This window comes from Onychostruthus taczanowskii, unplaced genomic scaffold (assembly GCF_017590055.1).
Source record: "Onychostruthus taczanowskii isolate IOZ18803 unplaced genomic scaffold, ASM1759005v1 scaffold91, whole genome shotgun sequence".
Lineage (NCBI taxonomy): Eukaryota > Metazoa > Chordata > Aves > Passeriformes > Passeridae > Onychostruthus > Onychostruthus taczanowskii.
In genome coordinates, this window is record NW_024507105.1 from 1,029,362 (window position 1) to 1,051,109 (window position 21,748).

Below are 21,748 nucleotides of genomic sequence, written 5' to 3' on the forward strand. Positions count from 1 at the left end.
GAGAAACATCCAAATAAAAGGCTGAAAAATAAGACTAGTTTTCTATTCATCCTAGAATAAACAAAGGAACTTTTTTCCCCTCGATCCAAGCAAGCAGGTAAAAATTCACAGCAATTTTGAAAAAAAAAAAAAAAAAAAAAAGCTTTTAAGATTCGAGGCAGAAACCAGAAAAGCTACCATCCACGAAAACTTGACTACACAGTCTGAAATCACACCAGAATGTTTGATTTCACAGCAACAAGTTTGAGAAATGTCTTGAGATATCTTGAGCTGAATACCACCCATCCTATATTTGGAAATATTGAACATTAGTACTGAGAAACATCCAAATAAAAGGCTGAAATAAGACTAGTTTTCTATTCATCCTAGAATAAACAAAGGAACTTTTTTCCCCTCGATCCAAGCAAGCAGGTAAAAATTCACAGCAGTTTTGAAAAGCTAATTGAATCTGAAGCCTCTGGACCAAACACAGCACAGGTCACATGTATCCTGATCTCAACAGTTTAATTATATTTTCCCAGAGAAATTAGCAACTTACTCATACTTTTATCAACAGAACATTAATACACAGACATTAAACACAATGGCCATCTGTCTCTGAAAGCCAAAACTACCCCAATGATCAGAACATGCTGCTCAACCAGTCCTGCTGGAAAGCAAAGGCTCTGAAATGGTCTCATGAATAGGGATTTCCATCTTTAAATGCAGTTATTTTTCTAGTTTTGGCTGTCAGATGCACCAGCTGGTATAAATTGAGAAAGCCTGGATGGTATTCTAAAATCAAATCAAATCACAGTTTAAATTCCTTGCACATATATACATGTTGGAAACAAAATACATACTGACTAAAAATAACCTCGATTTCAGTTTGAACTTGCGTGAATTAATTTTTAAGCAAAAAGTGTGTTTTAATGATGCCTGTCACATAACAAATCAAAGATCAGGAAAATGACAGCATTCTTTAAATTATTGTCATGTAACTATGCCTGACCTAATTTTACTGGGGACTAATCTGGAAAAAAAGTCTCATGTTTCCATCTTGACATAGAGTTTGTCTTCTTAACCTCATATTCTCTAACTAAAAGTAAGATGTGAATCATATGTTGCCATACCTAATGACTGCACTTACACAGTTCATTACACAGGAAAGCAGACCATTGATAAATCAAGAATTCCACAAATAAAACCATACAACATAACACTCCAGTCCAGAATTAGATACCTCTTGGCTGATTTTCAACAGCATTAAACAAGCATCCACTCTACCATATTTTAAGTTGGCAACAGTTTCTTCATGATCATCACTCTAAATAACTATGGGAAAGCATCCAGACCTCAATGGAATAATGAAAAAAAAAATCAGAAAACTGACCATGCTTTGAATTAAGATTTTTTTGCTTATCATGTATGCCTGAAAAAAAATCCACCCTGTGTGTTAAATCCAGATGACATCCACATTCTGCTCTCCACAACTCACAATTCTGCTTTTACATTGCAATTATAAGGAGCTCCCATTTTATTTTCTGCTTACAAACAGTTCCAACTCATAAAGGATTGCATTTTTCAGCATCTTAATCCTGTTTATCAAAATTTACAAACTTTCCTATTTAGCACCTTTTCCCCAGCAATCTGGGGGCAGGAGCTGTTACTGTTTTATGGTACCTGGTTGTCCCCAGCCCTCACCTCTCTAATATTTTCACACTCTAATTATCATCTTATGTTTAACAACTCTGACAGACAGAGACTGTTAGAGTAATGTAGGAATTAGTGGTGGTGCCACAGCAGAAAGGAGCAATAATTAAGTGTAAGTCTTGGGTCATGTTACTCTTACCAGCAAATCTGCTCAATGGCTTTAGAGAGAGAACAAGTGTGAGTGAGTGTTGATTATTTCCTGACTGGTCTTCATTTCAAGTATTCCAATACTGTAAGCTCCAGAAGGAAAGCAAGCCAGTTATTTTTGTTGTTTCTTCTTGTTTTCCTTGGTTGTGCACGGTCTTCAATGCCAAGAAATGGATAGGATTTGGGATTTGCCTCAGTGAATGATGACATAAGTTACTGATGATTATACATGCATACATTTGCATTCCAAATGTAGGGGAAAACATATTCCCTCTCCTTCCATCTCTAGGAGCCATTAGATTTCCTCCATAAAACAGATTAGAGACAATTTAAAAATCAGTTTGTTTTTGTAGTTATGCAACTTTATGGAGTAATCTCACCCATCACTACCAAACTTTTATTGCAGCTAAAAATGGGGGAGTGGTGTAAAGGCTTTGCCTATAACCCCAAACCACCACTGCAGTACTCAGCTCTGCTGTGCTATCACCGACTTTGATACACACTTTCTGATACTCCTTGGCTGTACCCACGAGCATCAGTGAGCATTTCCTTTCCCAGAATGAAAGAGAACAGTGTCCCCAAGCATTCTGGTGCTGGAGGGACTCACAAAAGCACTGGAACTGCAGCATCACCAGCACCCAGGTTCACTTGGCTCTCTGTGAAGCCAGGGGAAGGACTGCAAAAATGCAGGCAGGAGGGGTAGGGCAAAGCAAATTGCAGCTCTGGTTTTTCCAATGCTCCTGTACCAGCCAGCTGAAGTGACTAAGGCACTTCTGAGCCACAGGCAAGGATCCTGAAGCCAATATAACGTTTTGGTTTACAGCTGGGATAAGTTAAGAGGGTACTTGCTTATTCAAAGCCGACTTCTTAAGCCGTGGTAATGTAGTTTTCACATTGAAAGTAACTCAGTCTCGGATTTGGGAAGTGCTCAGCTTACTCTGGGCTCTCTCACAGGAATGTTTTCTGCCTGCTACTGTTTATCTCCTCAAGGCTTTGTGGATTTTGTTCTTTGATTCCCTCTGTGGACCCCTAGCAGCTTGCTTTATGGTTAGCTGATTTCTCCTGTTAAAAAAATCTCACTGGGCTTTCAGCTCTCACTTGCATCAGACTGAGGAAGCACAGTTGTTTTTGCCAGAACTGTAACTCTGTAATCTCCATTTCTGCTGCTGGTTGTGGGATGAAACCATGAACTCCTGATTGTTGTTAGCTGAGGAGGACAGTGTGAAGTGGAGCTCGTGTATACAACACTGAATTCTTTTGAAGCCTGCTATGTGCTGTAATTTCAAATGTACTCATACAATGGCTTCATTTATAACTCATAGTTTAAACACACTGTCTGAAGTAACCCCTTTGGTTACACTCCCAATTCACTGGTCTCAGCCTTAAACAGCAGCCCATTGTCTCCTCTGCTGTAGCTAACACAGCCAAAATGCCTGATTCACCTTTATTATACTCTGAAACAATGTCTATTAAGAAACAATGGTCTGAAATTTCCTCAGGCAAGTTCTGCAGAAAAGCATTTCTGACATCAAGATGCGTTACAGCAAAGACAGCAATCGCCTGGCTGTATCACCACCCGTATCAAAAAGGCTTTTTTCTTTAGCAAGAATGAGCCTGAAACATGAAAAATAGTTTAATGTTCAGAATCTTGTAGCTAGATGGGATTATCTTACATCCAAATTGAGTATGGATAGCACGCTTTAAAAAGTTTATTGCTTTTAAAGCCAAATAATGCAAATGATACTGCAGAAACCACTTCAGGATAATCTTAACACAAATCTAAAAAAAGGCATATTTTCTCAGCTACCAGAGAGCTTTTCTGCTCTATAAACACGCACAAGGAAAGCAAAGGAGGAAAATCTCTGCTGTCAGCCTTTGGGCTCTTGCTATTAAAGCAATATTCATAATCCCTACTGCCCAGCTGTGTGATACAGTCATTTAACTTGTTAACCTTTCGAGATCACAAGACCCATGAATAAATCCCTCCTTAACACAGGATGGTAGCAACTCCCCAGCTCAGCAACACCTCCCAGGAACTGAGCCAAGGCAAGAAGATGAAGACTGATACTAAAGAACACAAGGAAAGCATGACCTCACTTCCAGCAAGGACTGAAAGGGAATCATGCTGAGAGACAAGCACGGTACATACCATGCACATATTTTGTATATTCCACTTGAAATCCGTGCTTCATTCACTCTTTTGCAACAACTGGTTTTAAAACGCATCTCCTTCTCTGCCACACAGCTCCTCTGTACTCTATCATTCCTTTTCCACCTAAGCCATGTCGTGTTTCAAGTCTTCCTCAGCTCTAAAATACCTTCTACAAAACAACTGAAATGGAATGAAAGTGACTCTTAGGAAAATTTCTTGGCTCACTTTATTTACAAGTTTGTTTCTACTAACCAAACCACTGAGCCACTACAACATCCCTCCATAACAACTGATATAGATCTCCAAAATTCCTTCAAGGTGCAACTATTAAAATACTAAGAGAAAACACAGGAAAGCCGCTGACTAAGAAATCACTTCTCTCCTCTATAAAGCCCAGGCAATTAAGATTACAGTAAATGAAGCCTGCAGAAAAAAAAAAAAAACAAAAATCTTCCTTCTCCCAGCAAGCTCATTCTGCAGAGCCAGTACGTGTTTGCTTTGGTTTTCCGGGTATAGGAAATCCATTTCCTCCACTGCAGGAGAGATTCACAGAGCAACAATGACCACAAAAAGAAACTAAAATAAGAAAATCTCAACTGAGTCAACAGTGAACCTAAAATCACTCCTTCAGTGTCAAGCTAAGGTCTCTCCTGTCAAAAGGTTACTCTGCTCATGAGTGACTTTTTGTATAATATTTACTTTTAATACACTAATACACACAGGCACAAACAGTGTTTTGTTTTAGTCCCTATGCTGCTCTATCAAGAAAAACAAGGATTCTTCCACTTGCACCAGAATAAAGAGGCTTCCTCTCTTCCAACACAGTTTGAATCACATATCAATATGTGACATATAATACAGATTCTGTGTTAGTTCTACGTAATTTGACAGTAGAGAATTAGATTCCAAACTTGAAATCCTTCTAGGAAGTTATTACTGCTGCAAAATTACTATAATATGACTACTGCAACAGTTAATTAAAAAGATCTGTCACCATGTTCAGGAAAGAATTTCTTCACAGGCTGTTTTTGCTGTGAACTCCACCTGCTTTAAGTACTCACACTATACTGGCAGTAAAGTGGAATGCTTAGTTGAATCTATGTAAGCAAACTTAAAATAACTACAGCCCTGAAGAAATTAAAAGAGGAAGATAAGGAATGAACTTCAATATTATTAACAACACCCCTTCTCTTTAACTCTCAGTTATACTTGTTTGTATAAAAATCATTTGTGTCAGGGCACATTTTATTAGCTTGCTCTAAAACATCTGTAGAAAACTCAGGCAGCAATTAGACAGATTAATGTCTAATACTGAAGAGTAATTTACCCCATTCCCCACTGCCAGCTAAGAAATGCTACTTAGTCCTCTCTAAATGTACTCTTGCTACATTTTTCCAGACTACTGCAGAATATAAATTATGGCTATAAATACATACACATAGAAAATTTTAAAGGGCTATATCAAGTTGTAAGAAAAAGGGAAACCACATAAAATTCTCTACTAAAGGTTACAGTCAACAAGACATCAAGTCCCAAAGATCTTATTACAAATACACATAAACAACATGGTAAATTCAGAAGAATTTGGGGGAAAAAAAAGTAATAAAGATTTACCAGCTTCCAATACTCAGCTAATAATTAAAGATGTGAAAATTCACTAGACATCCACTGAGAAGATGCTGCTTAGAGCAAAAGGTGACCTGTAACCTTTGCAATGAGGGTGTGTAGAAAAATAATGCTGATTTGCATTCCAATTCAGTCTCAAGCCTGTCTGCCCTGCAGATAAGATAAATGCATCTGTAACACCAGGCAGTTTTCATCAGAAACAAATACACAACTACATTCCTTCCAGCTCAGTCTCAGCAGCACCCACCCCCTTAACCACTGCCCCACATAAATTATGCAAACAAATCCTTGTGAAAAGTGCATTAAGTAAAATTTTAAATTCCTTTCCTCACATTTATTTGAAAATAATAATAATAATTATTATTATTATTATTAAAACCTTTGCTCCAAGGTGCCATGAAAGGGCAATGTATGTGCATTCAAGGAGAAAAAGCAGCTGCACACTGATCCATCGTTGACAGTGAGTGCAGTGATCCCTTCTGCTCAGAAGGATGTTGACTGGCATTTCTAGCACAGGTATAAATGTGTCAAAATCCTGTTTGACTTCTAAATCACTCAACCAAGTCAGTCTTAATTTTCAGATGAGCTTCTGTTCTCTCTAAATGCTCCTTCAGGAGATTGGGAGCCTTTTTCACACAAGCTTTGCAAAATACGTTATTACTAAGTTCACCACTTTTCGGTCACTCTTCCCCCCAGCCTATCCACATATTTATTTACATGCAATTATCTATTCAGGAAACACCTTTACAAATCCAGAAGCATCTCGTTGCTGCTCTTTCCCTCAATGTCATCTTCCCTACCTGAGCTCTCCAACAATTTATTTGCTCATCTTCCTTCGCCCTCAGGATGCACAAGACAAAAGTGAGAAATGTAAGCCCTGGTACTTACAGACCTGCACCTGCAGGAGCAGCTCACAGCAAGGGAGAAGAAAATAATCACACACAGGCAGCTCCTGGGTCATCTTCACAAGCAGGACAACTCAGGAGGGAAAAGTATCCAGGAATGCTGGGAAAATACAGAGATTGCCATCCCAGAAAAGATTTCCTTTCAGCCTACTGAAAGGCACAGAGCAGAAGCCAGAGGTCCCAGAAAATAGACTCTCGTAGAATAGAATAGGGATGACAACCTGACATCTTTTTGGGAGAGCTCACAGGATGAAGGACAAGCAGATTTGCTCAGCCCAAGGGTGTTCTGAAGGTGACACTGCAAATAGCAGACACACCACTCTCAGTTCTGCACACCAGCACAGACTGGTGCCCTTTGGAAGAACAATAATTTCCCACTTCCTTTTTTGTCACATACATAATTCTCTCAAGGCCAGGTAGAAACACTTTCCCATGGCTGCTTTTAATGGTTTAAAAATCTGCACGTTGATGGAAGAGGGAAGTTGGAAAGAGCTTCTCTCTGTGTGATTATTCACGTAAATCCTTCCCATTACTAACAAGCAGAATGCTAAAAACCACCTAAGCATGAGTACGTGGAAGACTTTCACTTCATACAAATGGTTTCATTTCGGAAGGTCTGAGCACCCAGGAGCAGGAGGCAAATCCAGGGTGTTTGTGCTGCCCACCACAGCTGCACCCCGGGAACCAGAGACCAATTCCTGGCCCTGCCACCCCAATTCAGCAACGCCACGAAGATAAAACAACAGCAGGATGAGAAGGGGGAGGGAGGAGGAAGAGGAAGAGCACAAATAAAGGAAGGAAAACCAAGCTGATGTTCCTCTAATGAGTAGCAAAAGCTCGCCATCTGATATCTACGCTGTAAAAACAACTTTTGGAGGAAAACAAACAAAACACAGTTGAAAAAGAGCACTCTGGGTTCTTTCTGGAGCTTTCTTACAATATTTCCAGGCTACTCCACATTTTTGCCTACATATTATTTAGTAAAACACTGCTAGCAAGCTGCACACAGATAAAATCCATCTCCCCAAGGAAAATCTAGAATTCCCAGAGGTACACAAGTAACACAGTATGAAATCTGGAGACATCTTTCCTTTATCTAAAAGGCAAATAGCTATAAATATTGCATCTTTCCATCAAATTAGGCACATTAAACATGTAAGTGAAGTGACTAATATTTTAAGTGGTTTCTTATTTGGAAGAAAATGATAAAATTCAATTTTATGAAGTATTTACACTTTCAAAAATCATTTAGTGTTTCCGTTTAGTATTTTTAAAAAAATGAGATCAAATCCCACTAGCACAAGCACTTCAGATAGAACAACCTGACACCAGGAATGGAAACTCAGGATTTTTCAAGAGGGAGAATGGACACAGAGTGCTTTTTCCTGGCCTCTCTCTAGTTATATTTGATATGAATGATGTGTTACAGGCATCCTACACAACAATTTTGTAGTTCCTTTGAATTATCCAAAATAATTCCAGGCTGAGACTGAACTTCCCTTCCTACACAGGCCCTCCAGAATATTTAAAAAAATACAATTTGCATTAACATACACAAGCATGGACTGTATCAAATAAAAAGCTATTTCTCCCCAAAACCCATAAAGATTAATTTATATATAAAATTCTGTAGGTTACTATGAGCTTATTTTTTAACTTCTTCTGAGCTTGGTCTAGTCTTGTCTATTATACACTGAAGGGACAGAGCCAGACTCTGTGCCCTTGCAGAGAGTTAGAAAAGGCTCCAGAATTTCTTCCCTTTGTTGTTGTTGTTGTTCATGAAATTCAGGATATTCTTTTGGATATTCTATCAGTGTCATGAAAATTCTCAGAAAACCAAAACCATTTGAAAGTTCATTCCAGGTTTGGAAAATCTCACAAACAAAACCAGCCTGGACAGTCAGGAAACAAGTGCTTTGATCTAGCCATGGCTTTGTCAGCCTCAGTCTCAAGGAGATTTGGGGTTTTTTGTCTTATAGAGAACTCAGAAGCCACTCTACACAATTTATGTGGAACTCAAATTATTGTTTTCTCTGGGAGGTCAGAAAAAGCTTGAATCTTTTTTAAAAACCATTACCTATTGTACATTAAAAGCTCCAAAATGGAACAATATATTAAAAAATAGTTCTTGATCTTAATTAATTGTAAAAACCAAGACCAGATCCCCTTTCTAAAGATAAATTACAAACTACCAAGCATTTCAGTGTCAAAAGGAAATACATATATATTTTTTTCATGGCAGTGAAACCTGTTCCAATTAACAGCCACTGCATTTGCTCCTAACCCACAGTGAACGAGGCCCAAGTGGAGTCTGTCCTCCCCCAAACCAGCCCCTATACACTGCTCCATCTCATTTTTAATCACATCCTGCAGTTTACACCCCAACCAGCCACACCACATCCTTTCTTACACATAATAGTAATATTTATTCAATTTTTCTTGAAAAACTTATCTAGAAATCAGTCAGTCAACAACTTGTCGGGATTTATGGTTGGGTTTTTTTTGTTGGTTTTTTTTGGTTTTTTTATCCCCTGACTGTTCACAAAGAGTCTGAGCTCAGAATATGGAATAACAGGCCTGCTGCCAGCAGACTTCCTGCACTCCAAGCCTGAAGCATATGGATAAGCTCTTAATACAATACAGAAAGACACTTCTTGAATGTAAGCAGGCAGGATTGCTTCGCACAGAAGTTCAGCACAAGTGTATAGACTATGAGCAAAGTGCCAGCAGATATAAATCTGGGGATTTATGGCATAGATGGTTGACAGGAGAGGTTTAAGCTGCTCAAATTCCAGAAGTGCACGCTGCAGCCAGCACTCACGTCCATCACAGGCAAGAGCACAGGTGGCAGAAGGTGACATCTGAGAAGGGTAAATAAATGTCCACACCCACATTCAGCTCTACTGCATCTGCAGCTAAGCAGGTAATCATTAATACCACAAGATTATTCTGCATATTGCATTACTCTTAAACTGAGGAAAACCAACCCAGAGCACACGGTACATAAAGATGGACTCATCACTTGGGATGGTTGCTCAGTTTCCAGATAATGAAGAACAGCTAAATAAGTTTGTGTTACATGATTTAATCTTCCTTTAAAGATTGTTTTAGCCAGACTTGGAAAGGTTTTTTGTTTGCCTCCATTTATGAAGAATGTTTATTTGCATCTGATTTTTAGTGGTTATGCTGGAGTAAAAAACCCTGCCTACACAAAAAGACACGTACATGTCACCAGTAAAGGTGACAGCCAGCTCCTTGTAGGGCCTGATCTGCTTTTTCAGCTGCCTGTCTGCAAGGACAAAAGCAGTGCAAAAGTTTATTTTAATGGCTTCCTTAGTGCAAAATTTTAATTGTAACCAAGCAACATTAAAGAACACACAGTGTACAGTTACATCAGGTACCTACAAGCCATACCATGGATTTGGTTTAGGTGAGTGCTGAAACTTGCCACAAAAAATTAACTCATTAAGATGACTATTCCAAAATGGAATATCTTACTTAAATTGCATTTCTTAATAGAAATAATTTGGTAAACAGATTAAACAACCAGACGCACACATTTACAAAATAGCCTTTGTTAACTGACCTAAAAAATCTGCACATGTATCCACCAATTTCAACTCGGATTTCTAGTCCCAAAGGTCCAAACTACAGTAACACAACACGGAAAAGTGACTCAGTGCAAGGATTAGAGGTGTATTCAGTAGGCTTGGACAGAATCTTTATTGACCAGATTTGGTAATGTGGACATTTCTGGACATTTACAACAGGCAGAAACAGTTTAAAAAAAACCTAAAACCAAAACAACAACAATAACAAAACCACCACACAAAGAAATCAGCGAAATCAGAGTCCAAAGCAAAGCTTAGACACGTTATGGGGATTCCTGCAGCTACAGCTATGCTCAGTCCCTGTGCTGAGACAACGTACCCTGACAGGAAAGCAGCTGCATCTACCCAGAAAATGTGATGAAGACCAAAGCCCTCTCTGAAAGCCTGTCTGTGTCTGCGTAAAAATTTTCTCCACACTGATCCAAAGCATTGACAAAGTCTGAGCAAGTCTACAACAAGAACCAGGTCTGAAAAAGGGCACAAATTCACAACTCTCCCTAAATTTCCCTCGCTCTGTGTACATGCAAATGGTATTTTTCAATTTTTGTTTCAGATGTTTAACAGCACTTTGTGCTGCTTCTGTTTATCTGGATTTATAGCGCAATTTTTATTCAGAATAAAAACTGAGAAATTAACCTGCTCATAGTCTAAGCTTCTAATTTTTCAAGACCCATTTGAATTTAATCCTTTCTTCCTATCCCTGCAGCACCTTGAAAGCCAATGCCATCCACAGGTTTTACCAGCACATTCTCCATTTCTCCATCCAGGTTACTAAGCAACCTGGTAACCAGCTCTGCAGCTACTGTACAGTCCTTCTGATTATGCCACATCCAACTTTTCAAACAAAAATATCACAGGCCACCATACTGAAGTGATTCTGAAAGCAAGACAGAGAGTTTTCCACCTCATTCCAAAGTTTCTCTTATTTTAGAGCAGCAATTTGTTCAATAGTGCCAAAGGTAAAGACTGAGATCTTCAGTCCCAGTTGGGTAAAGCCTAAATCAAATTGACAGACCACTCCATTATACAGCTTTTAAAAAATTCCTTAGGATCACGGATTCATCAAGTTGAGGCTTACATAATACCAAAAAAAGCAATTTTTTTTTAGTGCCTAGGAGCTGGTCTAGCAGGCATCACAGCCATACTCGTCTGACTTACTCCCCTCACACTTTCTCTCAAATGCCAGCAACTAAAACCCCAGCAGAGCCCCCCATGACTGAAAACACTTCTCAAGTCGGCAAAAATAAATACTTGCATCTCCTTCTCTTTGAAAATGTACGCTGATTTAGAATGACACCATTTGGCCTGTGATCACAACTTGTAACTGGCAAGAACTCCCACTGTTATTGCTTTTTGGGATAACTGCTACCCACATAGTGCCAGATGGTCCTTTCCACCTCTGCTGAGGAGGTGGAGCAGCACTGCCTGCTGTCAGCATTACAGCTTCTTCATTTTCTCTAAATCAAGACAGAGATGATGTTACCAGTCTGAAGAGAAAGCAGGTGGGCACTTGTAGCTCCATTACAGTTTCAGCCTTCAAAGAACAATAGTCCTTTCTTTCATGGTGCCTGTAACACTCAATCCCCACTCCTGAAGACAAGAAAACAAGGGATGTCATGGCCCCCATGCAGGTATTAACCAAAGGATGGTGCCAATGAAAAGCTGCTCAGAAAGATTTCAATCAAACACAGATGTTCTAACTGTGAAGCTGAGTATCTCGTACTACTGTGTGAGGCAGCAGGAAACTGAGTTGGGGTCTTCTAATCAGATCTTACACTGAAAATTAAATAGGGAAATCATTTGAGTAAGAGGAGAAAAACCCATTAAATAAGAAAATGGGGAATTTGTCCCTCCATAAAATATAAATTTTCTATTAAACTAAGATTATGTGGAACTGCAAAAGCTGCTGGGAACGATAATCAGCATTAGACACCAACTTATACAGAAAGTAACAGATGAAGCAGTACCCAGCTACACACACAGAATACCTGCCACAACCCAGATCATTTTGCAAATATCCTTAAAAATAAAGTCCCCTGAAGAACACCAGAGCCTGCAAGCTGGGATGAATCAGCAAAATCTGCAGACAGAAGCATTTATTTTGATCATTCAAATCACACTATCCACTTGCATTTGCACCTCTTCACAGACTCAGTTTAACAATTCTCATAAAAGTTACACACACACACATCCTTTTGTCCCTCTTCTCCAAACATCACTGATTTCTACAAATCTATCCTCACTACTTTACTTTGCAGTCTCTCTCTCAGAACCCTTCCATATTCCATTCCATAAAATCCCTGAAGGATAGAAAGTTGTTTATCTGTTTGCCTGCTAAACTGCCCTTTGCTGCAGACTTTCCTCTGGAGCACTTGCAGGAACAGCCTGGCTAAGCCCATTCCAATTATCTACTCAGCCACTGACCCCTTCTGCTCCCAGATCTTCTGCTCAGACACTGAGCCAAGACAGGGAACCAGGAACGTGCCTGCTCTGAAGGAGCCTGGAGAAACAGGAGTAGCACAAGGGTCTTAGGCCTGAAAAGGCAACACTTTTGGACCAATTTCAAATTCCAAGCACCCTAAATAACAGATGAATAAATGCTGCCATCCCCCAGTTCTGGTGAGCTACACAACATACAGGCACATTGTTCCTTCACTTTCTTCTATTTCTTCATTAAAAATGCCAACTTTAGGAGATCCAACCCAAGAAGTCCAAATAGCAGAAGCTCACTTTTATTGATGGAAAAAGGCTGCACCAGAATCTCCTGTGCCAGACTGGTGGGACAAAAGAGGACTGTTAACTCCACCTGACCAGCTCTACCAGTGAGCAATTGCAGGGCAAGAACACCAGAAGGCAGGCAGTAAAAGGTGATTATTCTTTTTACCTTACACCCAGACATCTGGTTCAGCACAGCTGAGAAACGAGCAGCTTTCAGCAGGAATCACCAGCTGGATGATGGGACAGGGCAGGCAAAACTTCCTCAAAGAGCAATAAAAGATAAGCCCTATTTTCTTTTGCATTGCTTCTCTAAAATAATAAAGCCATTAAGCAATATTCCATCTAACAAATGCAGAAAGAATGGAAATCCTCCAACATTTATACCTCCAGATTCACATTTGTTTCCCTCCAATGTCTTCTCCCAGTTTTCCTTGTATTTTCTCCTTGACTTCATTGGAAATAGTATTTCATAACTTATCCAGAGGCAGCCCACTGGAAGTGCCAAGCATGGCAACAGAGCCCATCAATACAATATTTATATTATTACCAATATTTAAGAAAACTGTCCAAACACTGACCACAGGACCCAACTCGATGAGCTTCACACTCCACAATTCAAGGACAGAAAATTCACCTCCAGGGAAGTCTGGATTACCAACAAGGTGATTGGCAGCAACAGAAGAGACCATAATTATATTTCCACATTAAAGACATTATGACACTTTCAAGAATATCAGTTAATGCTTTTCAGCCTATTAGAGGCAATGCACAACTGCTTTCTGAAGCACCAACACTACAAATATTCAAACTCCCATTCTGAAAGATATGACACTCTGTCTTTAATTTTGGTATTTTTTCATATGCACTGCTGGTTTCTCTGGTTTATATGTGCTCATCAAGGTTCTCATCCAAACTATGAAGGAAACACAAATTTTTAGGAAAGACACTTGAAAAGAACACAAAAAAAGGAGGAAAGCACACCCATATACAAGCATTACTCATTAAGGCATATAAAAAATATAAACTGCAGCAGAGGTGTTTCCTACTGATTGCTTTGTAAAAACATTTTGCTTAAATAATCTGAATACAGAAAAACAGCAGCAATCTGTCAAATATTATTGTACCTGCCATGGAAATCATACAGGCATGAAGGGGAAAATCAAATAAATACCCAAAATACTTAGAAAGAAAGTAAGTAAACAAGAAGCTCCCCACCATAAAATATAAATTAACCATCTCTTTTCTCACGCTTCTTAATTAATAACAAATACTCAATGTGACTTGTACTGCAAATAACAATTCACCTATCCAAAATACTTCTTTCATTAATGAGATCATTACAAATCTTAAACTTGAGATCACTACAATTCAACCATAATTAGCAATTATAGCTGATGTAAGTAAAAATAAGACAATTGAATATTCACCAACAAAGTGAGGAACTCAGAGAAAAGTGATGCATTTACCCTATTCACTGTTATTTGGGAATTTTTCCTCAGCTGTCAAGCTATTCTATATTTTAATCTTTAAAGTATTCCCTGCAGATGAGGGTAAAAGATGTAGTTCAACTAGTCAGCTGAATTTCATTAGTGGTGTGATATGAGCCTCAACTATTACACACTGGAAATGCGCAAATCTGATCTCTGAAAACCAAGTCAGCTAATTCCAATGGCAGAAAACCAGAACACATGGAAATCTGGATGTAAAAGACAATTTCAAACGACAAGCAGACCTCTGCTGTCTCACATGCAACCTACTCTGAAAGAAATTATCACAAATTTACGAACTAAGAACTCAAGGAAGGAGCAGCAAGAAGGCTTGCCTCCGTTCTTCCAAGCTCTGGGGAGGCTGGGATCATGGCAGACACACTTTTGGTATTTGCAGCACAGCGAGGAACAAGCACGGCTTTCAGGCTGCTCCGCTTTGATGGGCACAGTAAGGTCACAAACGCTCATCAGATGACTTTTGAGGAACGGGGCACCATGAATAGAACTGCTTGTGGTGCAAGAAAGGATCATTCATCCACCCCAGGTCCTCCACTCCGGACATACCAGTCAATTCTTTCTCATTAAGTACAAGTGAACAACTAATGAGCAACAAGTTGCTCCAAGACTCTGAAATTACGCGTCTGAAAGATCTCTCACAACAAATCCCTCCGCAGCCAAACGGCAAAATTAACAGCAAGCCCGCCCTCACCCTGCAGAGCTCCCAGTCTGCTCAGGAAGATGTTCCTTCGCTCACAAAAATATGTTCTTTCCATAAAGGACAAATAAATAACAAACACTGGTAAGAGCTGAAATGTCAACATGCATGATTCATTGCTCTCTTCATTAATGATGCCGGTTCAAGAGACAGCACCACTCTCCCAGATTACTTCCCTGCCATTAGCTCACACAAGATCACTCCTGAGCAGCAGCGGGGCTCCAGCAGCGTGCAGAGACCTGCCCGTATAGGAATAGTAACATGAACTCACCAGGATCCTGTATGTTCCTCAAGTATCTGCATGTGCCTCTGCCAAATCGGCTCTTAAGGATTCCTACCTCAGGTTACTTCTTCAGTAAAGCTAAATAATCCTCATCTTTGCAATGCAACAGGATGGATGGGAGAGGAAGGGCAAAAAAAAAAGCTACTCAAATTTAAGTTCGAAAAAAAAGCAGTATTTTTAGAAAATAAGCTCTACACTCAGAGCAGGAAAAAACTTGGCGAAAGTGTTATAAAAATTACTGGGAAGCAAAACTTAGACCAAAGTTTGCTTTATGCAGAATACATAGAAACCCAACTATTACATACATTTTATAAAAGCCATGAATAAGTAATGATCCCTTCAAAATCAAATAATGATGCAACATGGCACAAACCCAAAGCTGAGTCAAATAAGCACATGGTACTTTTCCTCAGGTTACTTCTTCAGTAAAGCTAAATAATCCTCATCTTTGCAATGCAACAGGACGGATGGGAGAGAAAGGGAAAAAAAAAGCTACTCAAATTTAAGTTCGAAAAAAAAGCAGTATTTTTAGAAAATAAGCTCTACACTCAGAGCAGGAAAAAACTTGGCGAAAGTGTTATAAAAATTACTGGGAAGCAAAACTTAGACCAAAGTTTGCTTTATGCAGAATACATAGAAACCCAACTATTACATACATTTTATAAAAGCCATGAATAAGTAATGATCCCTTCAAAATCAAATAATGATGCAACATGGCACAAACCCAAAGCTGAGTCAAATAAGCACATGGTACTTTTTATGTTTTATCATTACTAATTAATGTTTTCTTACAGGGTATTTTTCAAGATAGAGTTTCTCATGCCACAGAATAAATTCTGTTATTTGATGAATTTTGGAAAGATAGGGAATAAATGCTACCCAGGAAGAAAGCCAGGCTGCTCAGGGGACTCAACAGATTATTCAAAGATTTCTCTTCCTGAGGAGCTGAAACACCACAGTCCCATTACCACAGCACCCAGAACACACAGCATTTTTATTCACAACCTAGTAAAGTAACTTCTGCTCTCTCCTCAGAATCCCACAGGCAATTCCAGGCTAAATTCCTCTCCAATGCGTCCAGCATCCTTGTTAAACTAGATCCTTTCATCACAGGCTGATGAAGTAGAAACTTGAGGAACCCAGGGATGGGACAGCTTCACAAGGGATAACTCCAAGGCTGGGCTCTAAATTCCCATTTTCTCCCTTTCTAATGAAAGTCCACAAAACAAGTGCTATTTCCTCTAAGCAATGTAGAGTTTGCATTTCAAGTGATTACTTTTTAAATTAATGTACAACAAACAACTGCATTTTAGCCCCATACAATAATGGGATTGGAACCATTCTGAGGAACATAACTAGAATTTGGTTTTTTCAATCTCATAAAATCCAGCTGGCAAATAAACCAGAGACAAACGACCCAGTTCACTGGATCAAGTATTTCCAGGTGCAGCGAGCTCCAAACACTAATTTATCTCCTGTGAGTGCAACAGGAATGTGCTCTACTTTCAAGCTAAAATGAAGGTGCCATTCTGGGTTGGCTGGAGCTGATTTTCTTTGCAGTAGCTCACACAGGGCCGTGTTTTGGTTGAAGACTTGAACTACAAGAGTCAAAAACAACCAGCGGGCCCAGTTCTGTTCCCACTGATGACCATGGGAACCTCCCAAAGCCCTTACTGGCAACATCACCATGTCCTGTGTCACCACAGAGCTTCACGTGTCCTGTGGATGCTGGAAGAATTCCTAGAGGTGGACACACGTCGGAAACATAGCAGAAACAAAGCACAAGACAAAAAGAACGTGAAATCACTGATCAGGCTGACTGCGAGGGTTATAACCAAGGACACAACAAAGGCTGCAAGACTGGGAGCATTTGTGGAGTACTAAACATAACCCACTCCTTCCTGTACACCAAAGGTGCCGTTTTAAGCTTTGTGCAGCACTCCAGACACAAGGTCCCAACTGGCATCAACCATCCAGAGAGCTCCCAAAAGATAAACCCAGCCACTCTTATTTCCCACTCCTGCATCCTCCTCCTGTCACTCGCAGGCTCCACAGGTGAAGCTCAGTTTGTTGATCCAGCAAGGAAATGAGCTCCACAAAATAAATAGCTGCCATTCACACAACACTACAGGTGGGAGAACAGGATACTGATTCAGCACCATTCCTTAAAATCTGCCTAACCCCACCAACGAACAACACTCAAAGCCATTTGCTTGTCTGGATGTCAAAGGAAATTACCTTGTCAAAGGAAATAACCATTGTGCTCCGAAGAAAATTCATCCTCAAAAGTTGAAACAATCAGTGTTTACACATCAAAGAGACAAGGAACAAGGATTTTGCTTTTGAAAAAATTTCAAAGAAAAATATTTTTTTTTTAATAGCGCAAAATATGGGATTACAGGTGTTACCAGGCTCTCAGCTGATCTCATGTTTAACCACCTCTAGAAAAGGCAAACCTTGATAAAACATAAGAAAGGATATAATCCTTCTGTTTCTAATGAGAAAAGCCATGCACAAATTTGGGAGAGTCATAGGTCCATTTTTTTGTTTTTAATGTACCAAGGGGTTGTTCTAGTTTCTGGCTTCCCTCTTACTGTTTTTCTTTTGCAGTCTAACAGAAAAGTAAGATATACTACTATGAATTTTAACAAGCATCCTGAAATTAAACAAAATACAAGACCATAAACTAATGAATACACAGTATAAATAACTTAAATGTGTCACAAGCAGGCCTGGCATCCAAGTGTTCTTCTGGAATTATATATAAACTCACACCTGCAAAACTCAAGAGTAAAGAGTGCATAATGCTGTGTGTGATACATATTTGGGCCCTAAACCATTTGCATTTATGGTCATTAATATTAATAAGTGAGAATTTGCAAACAGGAAGTTAGGGATGCTTGTCTGTAATGTATTAAAAAATTCATCTTGCAAAAATTCCCGGCACATAACAGGTATGCTCATGGATTTCTCAACATTAACATATATATCACTGGTATTTCTAAAGGTTTAGCTGAAAGTAAACCTAGTGTATGCAACCTGAAACTTAAAACAACCCAGAAGCTCTAACAGGATCACGGGAAAACCAATGGAAAAAACAGAAAGATGAGAACAAGAGAGGAATTGCTACAAGGCAATCAATACTGATAAGGAGTTTATTTTATAAAATTGTTAGTCATCCAGTTACTCTGAATATGTAACCAGTAATTCACACAGTAATTACAAGGCTACATTGCAGGCCAGTATGCTCCAATATTCTACGGCTACAGCAGAGATGCAGACAGGATATGACCCTGCCACTCCAACAAAATTGGGGTAAATTTGGAATACACAGTCTTTCACTGTGTAGGATGCCCTTAGGATGAGTCACTACAGAAAAGAAGCACAACTCTAAGTAGTTTGTTTATTTTCTTAAAAGCCCAAGAGTCATAAAAGCCACAGACCTCAAACTGGCTAAGATAGCCTTTGCCTAAGCATTACTGCTCTCTTTCCACCAACAGTTTGCTTGCAGAGTCAAAAAATGAGATTATGGTTATGGTAAATGGCAATATATTGTATTTTTTTCATTCAACCACAGGTCTATCATGCATTTCGTAGGTAAACATTCCTCCACACCAACTGCCCATAATCTAAGGTATCTCTCACCACACAGTAAAAAGCCTCATGTGACTGTACCCAGCAATTCCCTTCCAAACATTCTCACCAAAAGGCACTTATTACACCACCTCCTTTTTCCTTTTTAATTCACACCTTAGGAATGGATGTTAATGGAAATTAAGTTCTGAAGATTAAATAAGGAAAACAAACAACACCCAACCTTTAGCATTCTGCAGGAATCATTCCACACTCCAGCCTGAGCAATGCTGCTGTGGCAGGGTCTCCTGGCCATGTTGTTGCTCTCCACAGCACGCTTTTGCAGCATTTCTTCCTCTCCTCCCAATCCAACACTGATTTGCCTTCGCTCCTACACCGTAGCTATGTTGCACTCCCCAGCAGCGCTAATTAGCCTCCGTAATTTATTTAAGTTTTCCCAGCTATTTCATTGTCCTTGCACTATTTCCACCTTGATAAAAGCCTAAAACCCACACTGTTCCATCACTGCCTAAACCCAGCTCACCGACACCAGCTCCGGAACTTCCCAACACAACCGCGGATGAGAATCTGCTTTTTTCTTCCAAAACACCCATCCGAGCGCCGTCTGCCTCATCATCTCTCACTGCTTTTTTTGCATTTTTAGCCCCCACCAACCAACCCACGCCTGTAACGGAGAGCTCCAGCGTGTGTCATTAGCCTCCTCACGCCTTACTCACCCCTCGGAGGGCGCGGAGGGGAGGGGGTTTAACCCCGCCGGTGCCCGCAGCGGCGGGGCCGAGGGCGGTGCGCGCCCGCATCACGCGCGCGGTACCTGCGGCACCTCCCGCTCCACACGGCGCGAGAGAGAAAACGGCCTCCCCTCAGCCTCCGCCGGGCCCGAGGGGATGGATCGGCGTTCCGCAGGGCGGAACGAGCACCGATCGCTGGCCCCCGCACGCCGCTTTCCTTTCCAGGCGAGGCTGTCGGTTTCTTTGCCAACAAAACGGTCAATTTCTCATTGAAGAAATAGAATTTTGGGGGGCTCGCCGCTCGCGCCGACCCCGCCTTTCCCGGCGCTCGCCGCCGCCGCATCCCAATCGAATCAGCGAGGCACCGACAGCGCCGGCTTCCCGTGCCCGGGAATCGCGGGGAGGAACCCCCACCCCAGCCCTGTTGTCGCGGTCCCCTCGGCCCCGTCCCCCGCCCGCGGGAGGGGCGTGGCGGGGACCGCGATCTCCCCCCCCTCACCGACACACCGCCGGGCGTTGGCCCCTCACGGTGTGTCCCCGCCGCGTCCCACCCTCATCTGTGGCCGCGGGGGTTCACTCGCACCCCGGCGCTCTGCCGGTCCTTACCTGGCGCGGGAGGCTCCCGGCGGCCCCGCACAGAGCGCGGCTGCGCCTCCCTCTCACCGCATCGCCGGGAGCCGCCGCCGCCGCCGCGGCGAGCGCGCGCCCGAATGGGAGGGGACGGGGGGCGGCCGGTCTCGCCCCTCCTCGGCGGCTCCTTCACCGCCCGCTACAGCGCCCCCTCCGCCCGTCCGTCCGTCCCTGCCCGCCGCGGCCTCCCCGGCGAGCCGCCGCTCCTCCCCTGCCGCTTTCCTTCTTCCCCGGTTCCTTCGCTCGGTCGCTGCGAGCTCGCCGCCGCCGCCGCCTCACGGGAGCCCGCGGAGGGCGGGGAAGGGAAGCGGCGCGCGGGCGCGCGCGCTCCCGGGGCTCCCTTTACCCGCCGCCCCCCATGAGCGCACGGAGGGGCGCGGCCAAGCGCGGATCCGTGACGAGGGCACGGTTATACAAAACAGGCGCGCCTGTGGAGCGCAGCGCTGCTGTGGGATCCGCGCTGCGCGGATTGCCTTTCCTGCCTCTCCTTCCTCTCCCCACCCCTTCCTCTCCGGCCGTACCTGGCGCGGCTGCGGAAGGCGGCGGGGGATGCGCCTGGCTGACACCCTGCCGCCTGTGCTCAGCCCCGGCCGGGAGCGGGGGAGCAGCGCCCGCGCCTGGCGAGCCACGGGAACTCTGAGGGCGGGCGGGATCCGCCGGGGAGCGGGGAACGCGGAGGCCGTGGCCGTGGCCGTGAGCACCGGGACGAGCCCGAGCCGTGTCCGCTCGCAGGCCGATCGTACCCTGCGTTGCCTCCCCACCCGCTGTGGGCCGCAGGTCCAGGGTCTCTCTGCCCCGCTCAGGTGAGAACCCCACCTGCAGAGCCGCCTCCAGCCCTGGGGTCCCAGGAAGGACATGGACTTGTTGGAGGGAGTCCAGAGATGATGATTAGAAGGGTGGAGCAGCTCTGCTCCGAGGAAAGGCTGAGAGAATTGGGGTTGTCCAGCCTGGGTGACCGAATTGCTCCTTCCACTATCTGAAGGCAGCCTACCAGAAAGATATGTACAAGGCCATATCTTGTAATAGATATTTACAAGGGCCTGGAGTGACAGGACAAGGGGGAATGGCTTCCAAACTGGATGGTCTCCATGGTCCTGTCCAGCCCAAACTGTTGTGGTGCGCCAGTTTAGATGTTCTCTTGCACTGGGTGATTGGGAATTTACACAGAATAGTTTTGCATTGCACTGTATAGCTTATGTTATATCATGTGGTTTGTTACCCCGTTTCCCTATCACACGGTCTTTCCCTCACCTGTTTCTTCACCAAAGCCCTGTATGATTCTGTGAGCTGCAGGGAGGGAGCAGCAAACGCTTTCCAGGGCAGCTCCGTGGGCCAGGAACAGGTCTGTGGCAGCTCCAGGCTCTGTCAGGACCTGCGCAGGACCAAGGCACCAAAGGCACCTCTGAGGGTTGAACCTGTTCCTGCAGGTACTGCTCGGCCAGGGCTGCCGGAGGGATTTT

At 42.3% G+C, this 21,748-nt stretch overlaps 1 protein-coding gene across 1 annotated transcript in view; it reads right to left on the reverse strand.

Annotated features, from left to right (window-relative positions):
* The window catches only part of TANC2 (tetratricopeptide repeat, ankyrin repeat and coiled-coil containing 2), a 150,790-nt gene extending 130,111 nt beyond the window's left edge, over positions 1–20,679 (reverse strand). Inside the window, exon 1 of the mRNA XM_041426254.1 lies at positions 20,265–20,679. The gene's annotated coding sequence lies outside the window, so the exon portion shown is untranslated. The remainder of the gene's footprint in view (positions 1–20,264) is intronic.
* Positions 20,680–21,748: the final 1,069 nt, after the last annotated feature.